Source organism: Cajanus cajan, chromosome 1, assembly GCF_000230855.2.
Source record: "Cajanus cajan strain Asha chromosome 1, NIPB_CcT2T_4, whole genome shotgun sequence".
In the NCBI taxonomy this organism is placed as follows: domain Eukaryota; kingdom Viridiplantae; phylum Streptophyta; class Magnoliopsida; order Fabales; family Fabaceae; genus Cajanus; species Cajanus cajan.
This window is the reverse complement of record NC_138517.1, coordinates 9,106,409-9,125,808: the sequence shown is the minus strand read 5'-3', so window position 1 is coordinate 9,125,808 and position 19,400 is coordinate 9,106,409. Positions and strand designations below refer to the sequence as shown.

Here is a 19,400-nt window from a genome sequence, read left to right as displayed (position 1 = left end):
AAACAGCAGTTGAACTAAAACAGGAATCTCTTGGTCTCCTCCTCTAAATGTCCCTTGGTCTTCAGAGAGAAGAAGAGGAAAAGAAGAGAGAACAGAATAGAATAAGAAGAGAGAATGAGAGATTTGTGAAAATGAGAGGTGAGGGGCGCTATTTATAGGATTTCAGGCTCACCTATTGGAACGGCCCGTTCCAAAAGTGGAACGGTCGTTTTGGACCCTTCAAAACTACGCAAAATTCTCAACTGGAACAGCCCGTTCCAAAACCAGAACGGCCCGTTCTCAATCTCAGTAGAACGGCCCGTTCTCCCACCAAAACGTCCCGTTCTTCAAACCAGAACGACCCGTTCTCCAAACCAAAAAGGCCCGTTCTGCTTCTCCAATTTTGGGCATTTCTCTTATTTCGGAACGACCCATTTCACATTTGAAATGGCCCGTTTCGGGTAATCAATTGGGCCTCTAGCCCAGCGATTTTGGGATGTTACACTTGATGATAATGATTCACTTCATTCTATGTGACATTGAAGTTGGATTCTGATTTGGAGAAGCATGGAAGAAATGTTTATACTCATGAGAATTTTTATATATTTCAAAATGAGTTATGGATTGCATTTTTAGATTGTGGAGTTAAAAATAAGAAAGAGGAAGATGGAAAAGAAATATTGCAGGTAATTGATAATAGCTAGGTCAATGGTAAAATATGTGAAGTGGTTTATAATCCTTCATATCACAATGCAGATTGTTCATGCAACATGTTCAAATCTCATGGAATACAATGTAGACACATACTTTGTGTTATAAAAGGGAAGGGTTTAAATGAAATACCAAGTAATTATATTGTGAATAGGTGGACTAAGTTGGCAAATAGAAAACCTATTTTTGATATTGCTGATAATGTCTTGGAAAGGTGTTCTAAACCAAAAAGTGAAAGCAAGCTCATCTCAGATGCGTGGGAAAACTTTTTAAAGCGCATGGACAAAGCTGGACAAAGTAAAGAAAAATTGCTTGTAGTGATAAATGGAACCATGGATATTGAAAAACAATTGGTTGATTTTGAAGGGGATTCTAAATAAACTAAAATAGATGACTTACATGCCTTTACTGGATCCAATATTCCTAAAGAATTTTTTTGCAAAGATTAAAACCATAGGTAGTATATTCGATTTCAGCTTTTGATTTTGATTCTCTTGTGTCATTCTTTTGTGCCAATTTTGGAGGTCTTATTGCACTTCTATTAGTATCGAATGACATTAGATGTCGTTCTTGATCACAGTTAGAAATTTCATGATTTAGGCTCAATGTCTTGTTGGTTGGACCAAGATTATGTTGCAGTGTCTTATCTTGCATGCATGGCTGCAAAATCTTTTTCAGATGGAAAGTATCAACAAATGAAAATTTCTTCATTTCACCACTATCATCACCTTATGATTTTAACAGCAAAGAGAAAAAAAGATGAAAGAAATAGTGAGCATTGATACCTTGGATGAAATTATTGGACACATTTATTTATTTAAAGTCATGTATGATCCAAACTTCCTTTCACTACAAAAGAAAAATCTATCTACTGTCAATTTCTTGTTAAAATTCATCCTATTGGTAAGTTCATAGGGACAAACAACATATGATTGACATGGCTTTTGTATTAGTTATAATATAGAGAAACCTTCATTCTCATAAATAATTTCCAATGATACTAACAAATATTCAAGAAAATGAGACTCTCCTATTTGGAAGAAAAAGTAGTCTCTAAAGTGAGAAACCATTATAATATAGTTATCCTTGTAATTCTTTCAAGAATGAGTGGCAAATATATGCTAAAGTAGTAAATGATGTAAATGATGTTTGTGCTGCAGAAAAAGGTAGGTTGGCTTATGTGATAGGAATTTGAATTTCTCGACTACACCATCTCATTATCATTGATAATCTCTTTCATTTTAAACCTTAGTAAAATTAGCATTCATAGAATCAAGATTTGAATGAGGCAAAAGGAGAATTCCCAGATAGGAATTACCAAGTAATCAAGTGAGAAAAATATTGTGCTGTAGAATATTTTTCCCCTTTATTTTGAATAGTTAAATATAAGCCAAAACTTAGCAATGCATAGTTTTTTTTTAAAAAAAAACTTTAATTCTTTAAAATTAAAAAATAAGTGTTTTAAAAAATACTTTTAAGAGGAAAATATGAGTTATTTAAAAAAAGTTTAAATAAACACAAAAAAGTAATTATTTTATTACAAATTTAAAAGAAAATTAAGCAAATGAACCCAATATTTTATGCCTTAGTCATATGAATGTGCATGCAGAACCTATTAACTTTTAAAAGAGCTTAGTAGTCTTAGTAGATTGACCGTAGTTAACTTCTTATAAGTATTTAACTTTTAAAAATTATCTTTCTTAATTTATATTGATGATATTTTGAATAAGCTTTTGGGAAGTTCGGTGCTTAAGATTTCCAACAATGAAAGAGCATAGTCTTAGTAGATTGACTGGTAGTTAACTTTAAGAAGTATTCTTAAATTTAAAAGAAACATTCCAATTCAACATATCACTATCATGAACACTGAATATGGTTGGTTATATAGTGAGTATGTGAACAAACTCTTTTTCATAAATTTGAAACAATACTAGAGTGTTTGATTTACAAAATAAATTTGAACCAATACTAGAGTGTATGTCTCCTTCCTTGCAATAATAAAATTTCTAGAAGTACCAAACTCTTGGCAAATATTACTAATTATAAACCACAGGTGCACAAAAGTGTAGTGAATGATTGATTATAAGTAAAAGAAGGTGGGAAATATATTAACCTGGTACCCTGTTGACACAAGCTGCAAGCTTCTCTTAGACAATGCTTTCAGCCAAGTTCTTACCTGCACAACACCAACATCCGTGAAAATGAAAGAAAGAAAAATTAAAAAATAAAGAAACCGAACATGTTCAAAGGCAATCCTAGAACCTGCTTGCATTCTGATGGCAGACTTGGTGTAGACATCCAATTTGGATCTGAAACAGAGACAATTGAATTGAATTGAATCGAGAGAAATTTATAAAAAGTGAGTTATGTGGATGGTGTAGCGAGTACCAAAAAAGAGATTGAACGCACCCCATTTTGAGGGCAAAGGAATATAACGGTGTATAGAGATTTGAGAGTCCCAAACTGAGAATGCAAAATGCACAGGCTGTGAGAAGATGACGTCGTAGCATGGAGGAAGAGGGAAAGGGCCAAGTAGAGATGGAGCCGAGTGTGGTAGAGATTTAAGAGTCCCAAACTGAGAATGTAAAAAGCACCAGCTACGGGAAGACGACATTGATGGAGCCGAGTGTGGTAGCCATATTGGGAAGTGGGGGTTCGAATATCATATTTGTTGTTGCGCGTCTACGATCACAAAAGAGAAGAAAAGAACGTGAATGCAATATCTAATATTTTAACATGGACAATAATTAGTTTTAATCTGATTCGTTAAATTAATCTAAGGGTTATATTTTAATCATCTCATCTCTCACAATAAAATGTCCTCTCATATGATACGCTCCCTATATATATATATATATATAGGAGGGTTCAAACGACACTAATGTAATTTTTACTAAGTATTACACCGCTCAATAACTTTATATTAAATGTGAATTTTATAAATCCAACTGTTAGATTAAAAGTTTTTACTCTTAGATCATATATATATAATTTTATAAAATTTACATAATATATACATTTCAAAATATAATAAAATATGAACACTATGATTATCTTTAAGTTGTTCAAATTTTAGAAAAATTTGACATAAACATATAAAGTCATATGAACTTTCAATCTAACTGTTGGATTTACAAAATTCACATTTAATATAAAGTTATTGAACGGTGTAATACTTAATAAAAGTTACCGGTGTAACTTTTACTAAGTATTACACCGCTTAATAACTTTATATTAAATACGAATTTTGTAAATTCAACCATTAGATTAAATGTTCTTTACTCTTAGATCATATATACAAAATTTTATATTAATTCAAGATGATTTGATACTTTATTCTTATAAAAACAAAATTGACGTAATATACACATTTCAAAATATACTAAAATATGAACATTTTAATTACCTTCAGATTGTTCAATTTTAACAAAATTTGCTATAAACATATAAAGTGATATAAACTTTCAATATATCGGTTACAAATTCATATTTAATATAAAGTTATTGAGCGGTGTAATACTTAATAAAAATTATACCGGTGTTATTATAATTCTCTTATATATATAAAAGAGGGATTCGTTTACTCAAAGAGTAAGTTTAGCTAGATTTACTCCGTTCAATAACTCATGTTTTATATCAAATCTCAACAATTCAACTGTTAAATTTAAAGTTTTTAATGTATAAATCTAATCTGCAAATTTTTAAAAAATTTGAAAATTATTTGATACTTATTTTTATTAATTCAAATCAACGTATAAAATATTTTTATAATTATCCGTAAATTTGAATTAATGAAACGAAGTATTAAATAATTTTCAATTTTTTTAAAAATTTTGCAGATTTGATATGTGCATTAAGAGCTTTAAATTCAACGATTGAATTGTTAAAATTTGTTATAGAGCATGAGTTATTGAACGGAGTACTGTATTGGTTTAGGATTTCACAAGATTTTAAAAGACTTTTTTGAGTAAAAAAGTTTGTTGGTATTTAATCAAGATTTTGTCACTTAAAAACAATTTAGAGGTATTCAATATGAATTTTCAAGATTGTTTAAAGAGTCCATTAAAATCCATTGGCATTCGTTGAGACTTTTTGCAACTTAAAAATAATCCATTGGTATTCAAAAATATAAGGATTTTAAATAATTGTTGTATTAGAAAGATTTTGAAGGACATTTTAGTGGTATCTATAAAGAGTTAATCGCCTATACACTGTCAGTGTAAAGTTTTTTTTTTACACTGGCAACCAATCATATCTTTTAACAATGTCATGTCAGATGCTTATTTAATGAAATAAGAATATAATAAAATAATTTAAAAGATATGATTGATTGTCAGTGTAAAAAACTTTACATTGGCAATGTATGAATGATTAACTCATCTATAAATACCAAATTCATAAAACAATCTCATCCAAATCCATCAGATTTTGGAGGATTGTTTGAAGTGACTTTCATCTTTTTTTTTTCTATGCTCATGTCTTCTCCATTTTTTTCTCTACTAATAATATTGCACTACTGCTCATATATAATAATGTACTACTATTCCCGTTTTATTCCCTTATTTGGTGAAACTCTTGTACGTAAATGATAGTGTCATTGACTTGTTCTATTTTCTCTCTATTCTTTTTAACTTTTAAGTAGTAGTTTTTTTATAACACACATCAAGAAAAGGGAAAGGTGAAAGCTAAAATCGATATCGTGATCTCTACAATCAATTGTCACTACTACATATATCACATTTAGTAACATTTATCTGCCAACATGTAATAAAATGTTACTAATTTCTCTTAATTATATATTTTTGTAACATTTTTAACAATAAATGTTACCAATTAATTTGAATTATACTCTTTAGTAACATTTTTAATCATAAATGTTATTGTTTTATTTAAATTATATTTTTTTTTACTTTCTAACACTAAATATTACTAATTTATCTAACATTTTAAACATTTTTAATAATATATTTTACTAATATTTACTTATTTACTAATTTTAAATAATAACTAGTTTTTATTTAAAATATATTTTATTATTTAAAAAAAAATACTTGCTTAATCTGGCAAAAACTTGCAATTCCTCAAAACAAAAGATCGATTAAATACTTGCTTTTCTGCACCAAGAAAGAAAAACAGAGTACAAAAATCGAAAAATTGGAAGACTAAGCAATGGCAACGTTCTCTCATTCTACTCTCTTATTCTTCACATTCAGAAGCCACAAACACTCATATACCTAGTTCTTTTCATCTCTCATTCTACTCTCTTACTCTTCAAAATCGGAAGCCACATAATCATTTGACCTTGTTATCAAAACGTTAAAGTAAGTTTTACGATTTTTAATTTTGAGTTACCAGCATCTTTTGATTCTCTCATATTGTTCATTGAATTAAGGATGTGAGCGAGATATCTTATTGGTTCATTGTTCTATACAATTGTTGTCTAGCTATTTCTGCTGTGCTTAAGAAGTTCTTGTGTTGAAGTTAAGAATCAGTGTGTTGTTCTCTGTTGGAAGAAGTTGGATTGGTTCTGTGGTAAGGTATTTTTCTCTATTTTCCGTATTACATTTACCTCTGAATAGAAATAACAAATGATGAAATGATATGGTTAATTTGATGTTTTCCTTGTTTTCCCATGTTTTAGCTGAAAGAGACTGCCTAAGAATGTGAATGTTGCCCTTAGGATGTTCTCTGTTGAGGAATATATTGAGTTGACCCTCAATTTCATTCCTAAAGTATTACTCTCTCCACTACTGAGTGATCCTTAAATTATGAAAATTAAATAATTAATCCCCCAAATTATTAGATATTAGAAATCATTAAGTAGTCCATCAAGTTTTGAAAAATCTATCAAATTTGTCTCAAATTTAGGAGTGAGATACTTGAGCTACTAAATCGATGGTTTATTCAAATGTTGCTTGAGAAAATAGATATTGGACTTTAAAAGATGAGTGATAACGTGAACTTTTCATTCAAGTGCATAAAGACATGCATCTATATTCTTGGTATTATTTGGTTAAGCTCACTTTGGATGTTTCCATTATTTTTGTTAAACTAATAGCTCTAAGAACATGAGCTTCTAATTGCTATTCAGATTAATCATCTAATTAGATGATCATGAATTGTGGCTGATATGTCTATGCACAAATTATATTAATTCGTGCATCAAAACTTTAGTATAGGGGTGGCAATCTTGTTACATGATATCACATAACACTATAATTCTTTTAGTATCTGCCCCTTTGCACCACTTTTGGGATTGATAACTATGCTTATAGTATTGTGTGTGGCTCGTCAATCTTGTTATTTTTTTTTGTACTGTTGGACTGTAGTGTTGTTCCATATGTGCTAGACTGTGGGAGGACCTTAAAAAGTTAAGAGCATGTTTGAGTACTATAAGTGCATTTGAGAATTTTTAGAGATACTTCTTTTTTTTTTAGTAGCAAAATTCTCTAAAATTTTCTAACTTGTATCTAAATAGATATATGGAAAAAGTTCTTTATTTAAGTGGCCAACTGGCCATGGTTTGGAATGTTGCCTCTAATATGAGGATTGTGTCCCTATGAAGCCATGGCAGCAGCATGATATAAATGAAACAACACTTTTTATTATATATATATATATATATATAACATTTTTTTGGGCCCAAAATTTATGTGCTAGTACCTATACACCTCTAAGATAAGTCATCAGAATGTGGTTGGAACTATCCAGTTGTAACAATTTTGATCCCTCATTTTTGTTTATAATTAGCATTCAATTTGAGGACTATGCAACAACAAAAATAGTATAATTTATCATTGTCATAGACTTATGACTTGTTGATGAAATTGGAAATATACGTTTTTAAAGGGATTCACTTGACGACTTATGACTTGTCATTTTTTTAATGGGGAACAGTTCCTAGTGTGGCACTTTCATGTGTGACACCATTAACAAAGTTATTCTTTGTATTAATTTTAATTACTAAATATAAATTTGTTTTAGGATATTTGTGAATGGCATGTGATTGAACCACTCCCATCGTACGGTAGAGGAAGAGACGCAACAGCAAGAAGGTACACCAACCTCACTGATGTTATTGTCACAGGTATGGAAAAAGTTGCAGGAAACAATTATCAAACAAGTAGTTAAGGGTTGGTGAACCTTTTTCAGCAAGTGCTACGCATCAAAACTTTGAATTCATGTTGCCAAAGTTTTCTTACTCTGATTTAAATTCAATGTATTATTCAGTTTAGACTCGTATTTTTCAGTTGATTATTTAATTTAACAGTTCTATAAAATTTGCCAGGGAACTTAGTCTAGTAAAAGTAGTTGATCAAGAAAATCCAACATAGTGTTCTGATAGAAAAAAAAAAGACTAATCCAACATAGTGGAAAGCCAATTTGTAGAAACTCTCTCATATTAACTTCTTGCGCAGGTACATTTTAGAAAATGACAGATTTTTGACTACTAGACTCTCACCTAGTGCATTTCTCTTAAAGGGTAAGTTCATTGTGATTTTCATAAGAGAAATAATCAATTTCTTATTTCTTTTCCTGTGCATTTATACCATCTAATAAGTTGAATGAATCTTATTCATATGATGAATTTTACACCATTTTATTAGATTCATGCATCTTCAACTTTTTAAGAATTTTCATTTTCTAATAATTGTTGTATTGTACTATATTGAATTTTCTTATTTCTTTTAGGTATATTGATTTTTTCATGAGAGAATAATTATGGATAAGAGTTGGATACAACAACCTAGATCATCTAGTAGGTATTTGGATGGATTGAAAAATTTTCTAGACTTTGCATTTCAAAATGTTGCCCAAGGAGATCAATTTTTATGTCCTTGCAAGAATTGCAACAATTGTTCTTGGGGTAATCGAGAGGAAGTGCCGAAGAAAATGAAGGTTAACAATTCTAGAAGAAAAGTTCATCACTACTAGAAAAATTAATATTTGTGACGAATTTTGTGACGGAAAAAATAGCATCGCTAATAGTGACGCATTTTGTGAGAGAATTTTAAGTTTTGTGACGGACAAGAATTTATTGACTTTTGTGACGGATTTTGTGACGGAATATATTCCGTCTCTAAAAATCCGTCACAAATTTCGTCACTGAATCAAAAAAAATATTTGTGACGGATTTTGTGACGAAAAAATTTTCGTCTCTAAAAATCCGTCACAAATTTCATCACTAAATAAAAAAAAAATGTTTGTGACGGATTTTCTGACGGAATGAACTTCGTCTCTAAAAAATCCGTCACAAATTTCGTCACTAAAATGAAAAAATTTAGTGACGGATTGTTCCCTCTCAAAATTCCGTCACAAATAGGTTAAAATATTTTGTGAAAAAATTTGTGACAAATTGTTCCCTCTCAAAATATTAAATTTTATTTATGAAACTTTTATATTTAAGAATTATGCATAATTAAAGAAAATATGTTAAATTTTTTTTAAAAAAATAATAAAATTAAAAATATTTTATTTCATTAAAGGACTGAAAAAATTATGAAATTCATTTAATTAAATAAAAAATTGTCAATTTTGAACATAAGAAACTAAGACATTCATTAAAAATATTTAAAAAAAACTTGTGAAATTAAAAAAAAAAAGAATATTAATTTAATTTTGGCTTAATTACATTTTTGATCCCTCAAGTATTGTAATTGTGCAATTTTGATCACTAAGATTTTAATTGGATAATTTTAGTCCCTAAATAATTGTAATTGTGCAATTTTAGTCCTTTAATTTTTAATTGAACAATTTTAGTCCCTCAAAAATCATAATTGTGCAATTTGAATCTCTCCCATTAAAAATTTAATAATTTTAAAATTTTAATATATATATATATAATAATTTAAAGTTATACAATTATTTGCTTATTTAAGTTAACATATACTATAATTTTTATTAATGTAACAAATGATATATATTTATTATTACTAAATAAATAAAATTTATATATTATTAATAATTTAATATTGCTAATAAATTAATATCAATAATATTTTTAGTATATTTATAGATAAATTGATAATTTGATAAATATAACTAAGTATATATTAATATACTTTTACAAAAATATAAATATAGTAGATAAGATATGTATATTTATATTTTTGTAAAATTATATTAATATATAATAAGTTATATTTATCAAATTATTAGTTTATGTATAAATATACTAAAAATATTATTGATATTAATTTATAAATAATATTATAAAAATATAATATATATATATATATATATTATGTATTTATTAATAATAAATATATATCATTTGTGTGACACCCTCTACCCCACATACCATAACACAAATAACAAAAATTGAATAACATAATCTTTTTCATAATTAAAATACCAAACATGTTTAACTTAAATCAAAACTCATGTATTTGTGGAATTAAATAGATATTCATACATCTCACGCAACAAGGAATACAACAGAACAATCAAAAAGCAAAATATAAACTTGCATAGTTTATTTGTTTCTCTCAGGGTTTTCTTAAAAACCCACAAAGTACTATAATCCATACAATAAACATCTTACTCATAATTGTCTCTTACAATTGCATTCCCTTATGGTGTGTTTGGATGAGTAATTTTACAAATTCAAGGAATTTGAAATTCTTGGTATTTGAATTACTTTGATTTCAATTTCTATCATTGTTAAAATATTTTGTTTGGATAATTAAGTCAATTCAAATATCTCAAATTTTAAATTATTAGGTTAGATATGATAATTTGATTCCATCATGATAAAATTAATTTTAAAAATATATTTATATGTTGAGATTTTTAAAAAAAAATTTATAAAAATAAATATTAGCTAATTTTGAAATATTTAAGAATTTTAAAAATTAATATAAGATAATATTTAATAAATTTAAAAATATTTTTGAATATCTAATAATTAAAAGAATGAAAAGAAAAGATAAAATATATAGGTGAAATAAGAAAAACAAATATGAGGAATTTCAAATTCTGCTATTTTTGGGAGAATTTGAAATTATACTATTTTAAGGAATTTCACAAATGTTTGGATTTCAAATTCTTTGTAAATTCCTCATCCAAACAAAGCATTTCACCTCAAGAAATTTGAAATTCTTCAAATAAATAAATTACCTTATATAAATTTTTCATCCAAACACACCATTAGGTTTTTCATATGAATCATAGAGATATTAAAATTATACATTTATATTTAAATATAAGAAAAACAACAAAATAAGCATGTATATTTATATTTATATTTTCCAGAACAGAGCGTTCTGCGGCCAGAACGGCCCGTTCTGCAACCAGAACGGACCGTTCCGAAACTAGAACGGACCGTTCCTAAACCAGAACGCCCGTTCTGGGATCACATTTTAAATAAAATTAGGTATAAATCAATTATTCATCTTTCGATATAATACTTGATTTCTTTTGGTTATGATATTTTAATATATTTTATTTAAAATATCAATCAACATATTTTATTATTATTATATTTAATTTATTGTAAAATAATTAAAATATTAAATTTAGCATCATTAAAAAAATAACCATTATAAAATTTATTTTTTTTAGTTTAATTATTTATTATAATACTTTTTAGTTACCGTATTAACCAAAAAATTATTTTTAATTAAAATATATTTTTGAATTTTAGTTAATTGATTATCATTCACTTACTTTATTAAAAAGTGATAAAATTTAATTAATTTTTAATTAATTTAATAAAATAAAAACTTTAAAATAAATATCTAAAATCTTTAACAATTTCTTAAATACAAATATTTAATTAATTAATTTTAATATAATAAATTTAATATCAAAATATTTACCTAGATTTGAGTTATGATTTTTATAATCTTTTGATTTAATATTGGATTTTATTTATTATAAAACATAATAAATAAAATCTTAAATCTGTAGCAATTTCTTTGATACAAATCTGTAATTAATTTTAATATATAATAAATTTAATATCAGAAAATTTATTATAATTTTAATTATGATTTATATAATATTTTGATTTAATAATAAATTTCTTTTGATTATAATATTTTAATGTATTTTATTTGACATATTAGTTAACATATTTTATTATATTTTTATTTTAATTTAATATAAAATAATTAGAATATTTATTTGACATATCAGTTAACATATTTCCCTTAAAATTACAAAATCATTTCAACAAAACTATATTACAAAATCATTTCAAGAAATTTATAACAATATAAAACTACTCCACAAACCCGTGTTTTATAGCATTTACTTTAGATGAGGCTTTCTCCTTACTGGTTTTAGTTGGAGAGTTGAGTGATTTCCAAATTTTTTTGCATCCATTGTGTTTGTATGAGGGTTTTGATGGATGTTGCGGCCAATGCGAGGGGTTATCTGATAGAGGTTATGATTATAGTTTTTCATGATTGGAAGTGCAAGGTTTTTCTGAACTTCAGCCATGTTGTTGTAATTGTAGTAATTTTGTGTATGAAAAAGCTTATTAGTGCAGTTGTGACTATTAGGGTGAAAAGAAAATTGATTTCAAGATGGTTTGATTGGCTAGGAACTAAAATTTGTAGTCCTTTTTCTTATATACTGATTGATGAGCCGTAATTTAGTGCTTCAATTCATATCATTAAGGCATTGATTACTTCTCACATTTAGGGTTAATTTCGTGATTTTATCATGTTTGCTAATTGTCATTTGAATTATGGGCCTAATTGCAAAACTAATCAAATTTCTGTTTCTGGACAGTTTGACCTTCGCTCGGTTTTTTGGCCATATCTGGAGCTACAGGACTCCGAATTGAGCAATCTTGGTGGCGTTGGAAAGCAAAGAGAAAAAGCTACAAATGTCTCACTGATGTGCATCTCCTAATTCGAAGCCTAAGATGGTCAAAATGGAGCCCGAAAATGACCCACGGAATCTGGAAACGTTTTGGGCCTTGTTTTGCAATGTTCAAATCAGTTTGGGCCCAATTTGACCCAAGCCTTCTAGAAGGGCAAAAGGGTAATTTCAGAAACCCTAAAAGAGGGCAGAAGGGAGCCCTCTTCACACATTCTCTGTCTCTTCACATTTTCTCCCTTAAACTACCCGCGCCTCCCTCTTCCACCTCCGTCTTCGCCGTCGCCACGTCCCGCGCTCAAGTGCGTCTCGACTCCACGGCGCTCGATAAACTCTCCTCGTCTAACACCACTCCAACCACTTCCTTCAACCACCGCATCACCGTCCCCGATTTCCTAACCCTACACATATCCCTTTTTTTCTCCTATTTTTCTCACACCCCTTTTCTTTCTTCATTCAACCGAGGGAACATGGTTGCCGCCGCTGATCTTCTCATGCCAGAAATGGGTGCTGGAAATTTGCACGTGCTTGTCGTTGATGACAGCCACGTCAACCGCAAGGTCATTGAACGCTTGCTAAAAATCTCGTCTTGCAAAGGTATGTAACTAAAGGTGGAAAATTTTGGTGTTTTCTCTTGCACTTGGATCGGGTTTTGATGGTTTTTGGAAATGGGTTTTGATAGTTTTTGGAAATGGGTTTTTGGTTTTGGTAGTGACGGTGGTGGAGAGTAGGAGCATGGCTCTGTAGTATTTGGGGTTGGATGGGGATAAGAGCTCCATTGGTTATGACAAACTATTCTATATCGGGGATGATTGGATATGAATTACTCAAGAAGATAAAGGTGAGAAATCAGATTTTTTATTTTTTATTTTAAATTTAATTTGTTGTGGTAGATGAATGGAAGAGAGAAGGGAGAATTGTTAGTGTTTTGCTGATTTAATAGTAGTGGGTTTTCCCCCTTTTCTTCTTGATTTTTAATTTTTTTCCTTCTGTTAATCTCTGCAGGAGTCGTCTGTATTTAGAGAGATTCCAGTGGTGGTTATGTCTTCTGAGAATATCTTTACCCGAATTGATAGGTAAGATCTTGGTTAGAATTGTTAGTGTTTTACTATTTGGTTCTTGTGTGGTTTTAGGAAGCTGGATGCCTTTGATTTTCTGGCTGAACTCGGTGAGAACAATTATATCCCTTTTATTTTATATTTCTCTAACAATTTTAGTCGTTTTCTCTCGTTTTCTCTAACAGAATTTCATTATAGGTGTTGAAGATCTTTCTACGGCAGTATTAGTCCAAATCTACATTATTTTATAAAAGGTTTATAGAAAATGGTGCAAGGAAAACTTTATTAATAGCCGGTCTCTTAGACATGCTCGTGACATTCACAGGTAATTTTATTATTTTTAAGTTAAATATAAAAATATTATTTATAATGTACTCTAGTCCATACATTTATGCTTTCTCATTTCTAAAATACTATTTGCAGGCAGATTCAGGGTCATGTTCAACAAATGGGTCTGAATCCTTCATCTTGTGGAGATGATATGCTTCAATTTCGCAGATGCCTTGCTGCTTCCTTTTTCCTCAATGCAGTTGTAAAGCAACCAGAGGGGACATACAGGTATCTAATTCAACTTAGAAATTCTTGTGCTGATCCGTCTCTGTAGCTTGCTTTCTTTTCCCTCTGTTATAAGCTCAAATTCTAGTGTTAGTTTTGAATTTCTTTATTGGTATTTTGACTCACTAATTGGAATCCTTACTTGCATATATAATTTTATCATATAATGCTTTGCTATAAAAAGAGACTTTTATTTCTTAGTAACTTGACAGGGCTTTGGCAAATCACGACACATGTTTAGCTTCTTGTGACATGATCTCTCTCTCTCTGTCTCTCCAAGTTGGCAAGCAAAAGGGTTACTCATAGAAGGAAAAGAAATTCAAAATATTTCAGTCAGGAAAACACACTAAAGGTAATATCACATTTTAATTTTTTTCATTGTATTATATATAAAAAAAAGACAAATAAAAAAAGAATTGCAATTGTTATTATAGTTATACTTCTATACTGATAATAAATAAAAAAATACCACTTGATGTTCATAATTTTTTTTAACTATTTTATTTTTAATGACTATTACAAAAATTTACTAGTGCTACATTGGGAGTTTCACATGTTCACAAATTTGCTTGATAATTCATTCGTTGTTGGTTTGTTGCTCTTATTATTCAGTACATATATAGTATTCTTTTCTGAATTTCTTCCAATTGTGGAATGCAGATTCAGATAGTGAGTCAGATAATGCTAAAGCATCAGTGTCTTTGAATCCTATAAAGGTAATCATGATACGTTTGATATCTGATGTGATGTTAAGAGAATGCAATTTTGTATTGCCTTGACTTCAGTTTGCCTATTAAAAACTGTTTGAGGAAAAAGTAGGATCTGGCTTGTCTCTAGATCAAAAGTAGGGGAATCTTGATAATTCAGAAACTGGAATTGGTGAGTACCTAAGTTGCTGGAGTTTTGTTATTGTGTTTTTGTATTATTTATTCCGTATATAGTTTTGAACCCACCCAGGCATGTAGTTTTGGTTGCAATAATTTATATATATATTGTTCCTAGAATTTATTAAGTTTTACTTTTAGGTGTAATGTGTTGATGAAGTTATAATGTGCATTCATGTTCATAAGTAACATAGGAGGGAGTCAATATTGAACAAAGATATATTGCTGAGAAGGTTTCTGATTTACTGAAGGTATTTATAACCTTTTTATCATTCAATTTTTATAATTATTATTGTTAGAGTTTTACTATATGAGAACATATGAATATAATATGTTGGACAATAGTAATGAGTTATTATATACAGTTGATTAATTGTACAAATTAAATACGCAAGATCTTGAATCAATAATTGTTCCATTAACATACTATAAACGCATTTTTCAATGATTGTTTGCATCTGATAGGATTATATAGCACACTTAGTTACTTGTTATTAAATTTCAGAAGACAAATGTTATTGTTTAGTCTAGAATAATAGGCTCTGGTAATCGATTGCAAGACTTGGTAATCGATTACAACGGTTTAGTTTCAAGTTGTAAAGTAGTTCAAAGTCTAGCTCCACCTCATTGGAGTTGGATTCCGAAAAATGAAAATTTAAAGAAAAATAAATTTTTTTTATCAATTTATTCTTATAGATATAGGTTCTGTTGAAATCACACCCGTAGAAGATACAAAAAATCCATCTATAATAAATTATTCAAAGTTGAAAATAATCAAAGTACTGTCTTATTATGACTGGAAACAACATCCTTTCACAGAAAAGAACTTTTCTAGACCTTTTGACCCTCCTTCATATTCATACTTTGACTATCAAAAGGCCTGGACCTATATCCTTTTAGAAGAAAACCCAAAACACTCCTGGTACATTAGTTTTAAAAATGAATTACCTCTCCCAATACCCAATTGGTTTGTAGATTGGTTCTTTAAAATAAGCCCAGTCCAATCTATAATACCCGAAAATGTTCTGAATATATATCGAAAATATAAAATCCTTACCCCCAATCAAACCCCTCATCTAAGACTTATAAAATTTTGTTCTACCATGGGAATTAGCTGGCTTATGGCACATCTTTTGGAAATACACCAGCATAAAGAAGAAACTTATCCGAAGACTATCTGTCGAAAAACCAAAGTTTTTTGTTGGAAAAAGTTCGAAGTTAAGTATGTTGAAGAAAGATTTCAAAAATGGAAAACTTTGGGCCTTCAATCATCAACAAAGGCCCAACCCAAACTAAAGATAGAAACACCATTAACATTGGAAAAAGAACCAACCTCTAAAGAAGAAAAGGCCCTATTGAAGAAAAAATTATTAGATGCCTTATCTTCTCTTGGATCAGAATCAGATGAAGAACAAGAAAATGTTGAAGATTGTTTTGCTATTCAGATGGCCCAAAATCCTGAAGACGACGATGAAGTTGATTTTGTTAATTTGTAGCAATCACCTGAAAAGATTGTGCAAATTCGACAAAGAATTAAAGAACATAATATTCAAAGTAAAAATAAAATTGAACAGCGAATTCAAAATATCTTGCAAAGGTTGAAGATCTCATCAGATAATGATCAATTGTGGAAAAACCTAGAAGAAGAAATATCTTGAATAATTGAGCATTTGAGTAAGAAGTCGTGGGTCCCTTGTCTCCCACGTCGCCCAAAAGATGCTTTCTTTAGTTTGTCTTTTGCGTCGGCGGTCTAAAGTAAAGATTCGCCAGTTGTATTTTGTCTTTTGTAGGCAGCCAAAAGTAAGTGCTTGCCAAGTTGTAATTTTCTTTTTCTTAGATGATAACACGTGTATGTATAGGATGTGTTATCTTGAATAATTTGCTTGGTGTTTTATCTATAAAAGGCCTCTCATTTAGAGTAGAAGATACAGCCCTTCAGAGCCTTAAACTTCTATCTCCCTTTGAGTCTCCTTCATAGTTAAGAACCCTGGCCCTGCGTCTGTAAAAATCTTGTAAGTTTTCTGAATAAATGATTATTTACTTTGAAGATGGTCATGTATGGATTTATCTGTATGAAGATTATTTAAGACACGATTATTATATTTATATTCGGTTTTATTTAAATCGCATATCTGTTTCTGATCCTATAATAAGTTATATTGAAGAATGGCGTTTTGAAGAACATGAAAAATTAATTAAAACTAATTTTCAAAAATTAAGAGTTTTCTTTCCATATTTAGAACCCATTTGCTTTCTTTTAATATTTCTTCCGCTCATCATATTTATCATGCTACTCTGGTGCCAAATGGTATCAGAGCCTAAAACCTGAAAAATTTTGTCCGATATAGTATTGATATTTGAAGAATTTATATGAACCTAACTTGGAGGCTCTGCCACCATTACTGGTCATCATAATCACTGTGGCTGAGAAAGAAGCCTCTCATCATAATCATCACCATCATCAACCTAATCGCCTCACAAGGAATTCCGACGGGGCGATTCTGCGGTCCTCGGTCGGCGAGACAAGGAAATCGGCGTCGCCGGAGAAGGAAGACCGGTACTACACAACGAGGGGTTCGGCGGAGGAGAACTGCAAGGTCTCCGGCAACGGCAACAACGGCGAGGAACGTGCCCTAGTTTGGCCCAAGCTTTACATCACTCTCTCAAGCAAGGAGAAAGAAGAGGATTTTCTCGCCATGAAGGGTTGCAAGCTTCCTCAACGACCCAAAAAGAGGGCTAAGATCATCTAAAGAAGCCTACTTTTGGTGAGTCCTGGTGCGTGGTTGACTGATATGTGCCAAGAGAGATATGAAGTTAGGGAGAAGAAAAGTAACAAGAAGAGACCAAGAGGGTTGAAGGCTATGGGAAGCATGGAGAGTGATTCTGAATGATGATGCAAGAACAATTGAGTAGATCGACAAGAGGGGGAAAAGCCCTTTTTAAGCTTGAAATGTTTTGGAGATGGTGATGATGTTTGAATTGATGATGGTGATTCAAGTTTTTTATATTTGTGTTAAACTTTAGAGAAAAATACTATAATTATTTAGAAGAAATTCAAGAAGACATTCCTTATTTCAAATGGTTTGAAGAAAATTGCTTTAAAAATTTAACCATTAATGTTTTAAAAAATGCTACTAAAATATGGAAAACAAAAACATGAGAAAAAATAGGAGAAATACCTCCAAACTTTTCTTTTCCTTTAAATATTTTTATTAACCTTTCCATCCTATCACACAAGTAGTTCTCTCATGGGAACACTGATGCTGTTTCCAGTCATAATAAGACAGTACTTTGATTATTTTCAACTTTGAATAATTTATTATAGATGGATTTTTTATATCTGCTACGGGTGTGATTTCAACAGAACCTGTATCTATAAGAATAAATTGATAAATTTTTTTATTTTTCTTTAAATTTTCATTTTTCGGAATCCAACTCCAATGAGGTGGAGCTAGACTTTGAACTATTTTCCATGGATCTTCTTCCTGCCAATGATCTTCGATGGTAACAACATGTTCACAATTTTCAAGGATGTGATATTCCTTTGGAATATTAGTAGATGTTGATGAAGTGGTTTTTTCTGGGGTTTTTGGCAAATTGGCTAAGACGGTGAATTTGTTTTCAAGTGGGTTTTTCAAAGTATTTGGTAATTTTCGAGTTTGAGAGGCTTTAGAATATGAGGGGGGAAAAGTCATCTAGCGAGAGGCTAGATGGCCCAGATTTTTCAGGAGGATTGGGCTGAGAGCCCATTTTCTTTTGTGGGGTGGTCATGGGAGAATCCCTGCAAAAATTCTCTTGTTAAAAAATCGGGTATTGAATTATTCTTTCCTTTAATAAATTCAATTTTGAAGTCAAAACAGGATATTAAACTTTGCCAACGAGCAAAAATCTGTTTTGAAACCAAATTTCTAACATCTTTTTCTAAAACTTCTTTTGTAGATTTACAATCTATTCTTAAAAGAAATTTTTTGTTTATTAAATCATGCTGAAATTTTTGCATGCATAAAACAATGCTTAGAATTTCCTTTTTAATAGTACTATATTTGGATTGGGCTGGATTCCAAATTCCTGAATGATATTTCACTATTTGTTCAGGGTGGTTTTCTAGCTTTTGTTTTAATATTCCTCCATACCCTTGTTCTGAGGCATCTGTTTCAACTATTAATTGAGCCTCTGGATTTGGTATTCCTAAACAGGGTAAGGTTTTTACTTGGGCTTTTACTTCCTGAACTATCTTGGTTAGTTCTGAAGTCCAAGGTTTTGGGTTTTTCCTCAATCTGTTATATAAAGGTTTGCAAAGTATTCTAATTCTAGGGATAAAATCGGCTACATAATTCACACATCCCAAGAATCTTTGTAATTGATTTTTATCTTTTATTTCGTC

General features: G+C 29.8%; 2 pseudogenes across 1 annotated transcript; both read left to right on the top strand.

Moving 5' to 3' along the window:
• The first annotated feature begins 497 nt into the window (after positions 1-497).
• On the top strand, positions 498-1,139 carry LOC145957683 (protein FAR1-RELATED SEQUENCE 1-like; annotated as a pseudogene).
• An 11,249-nt stretch (positions 1,140-12,388) lies between these two features.
• Positions 12,389-17,893, top strand: LOC145957811 (uncharacterized; annotated as a pseudogene). The gene is made up of 9 exons (XR_014433784.1): positions 12,389-13,116; positions 13,232-13,360; positions 13,525-13,595; positions 13,776-13,902; positions 14,001-14,135; positions 14,345-14,484; positions 14,793-14,848; positions 14,942-15,011; positions 15,158-17,893. The product of XR_014433784.1 is annotated as an uncharacterized LOC145957811 (transcript).
• The last annotated feature ends 1,507 nt before the right edge of the window (positions 17,894-19,400 follow it).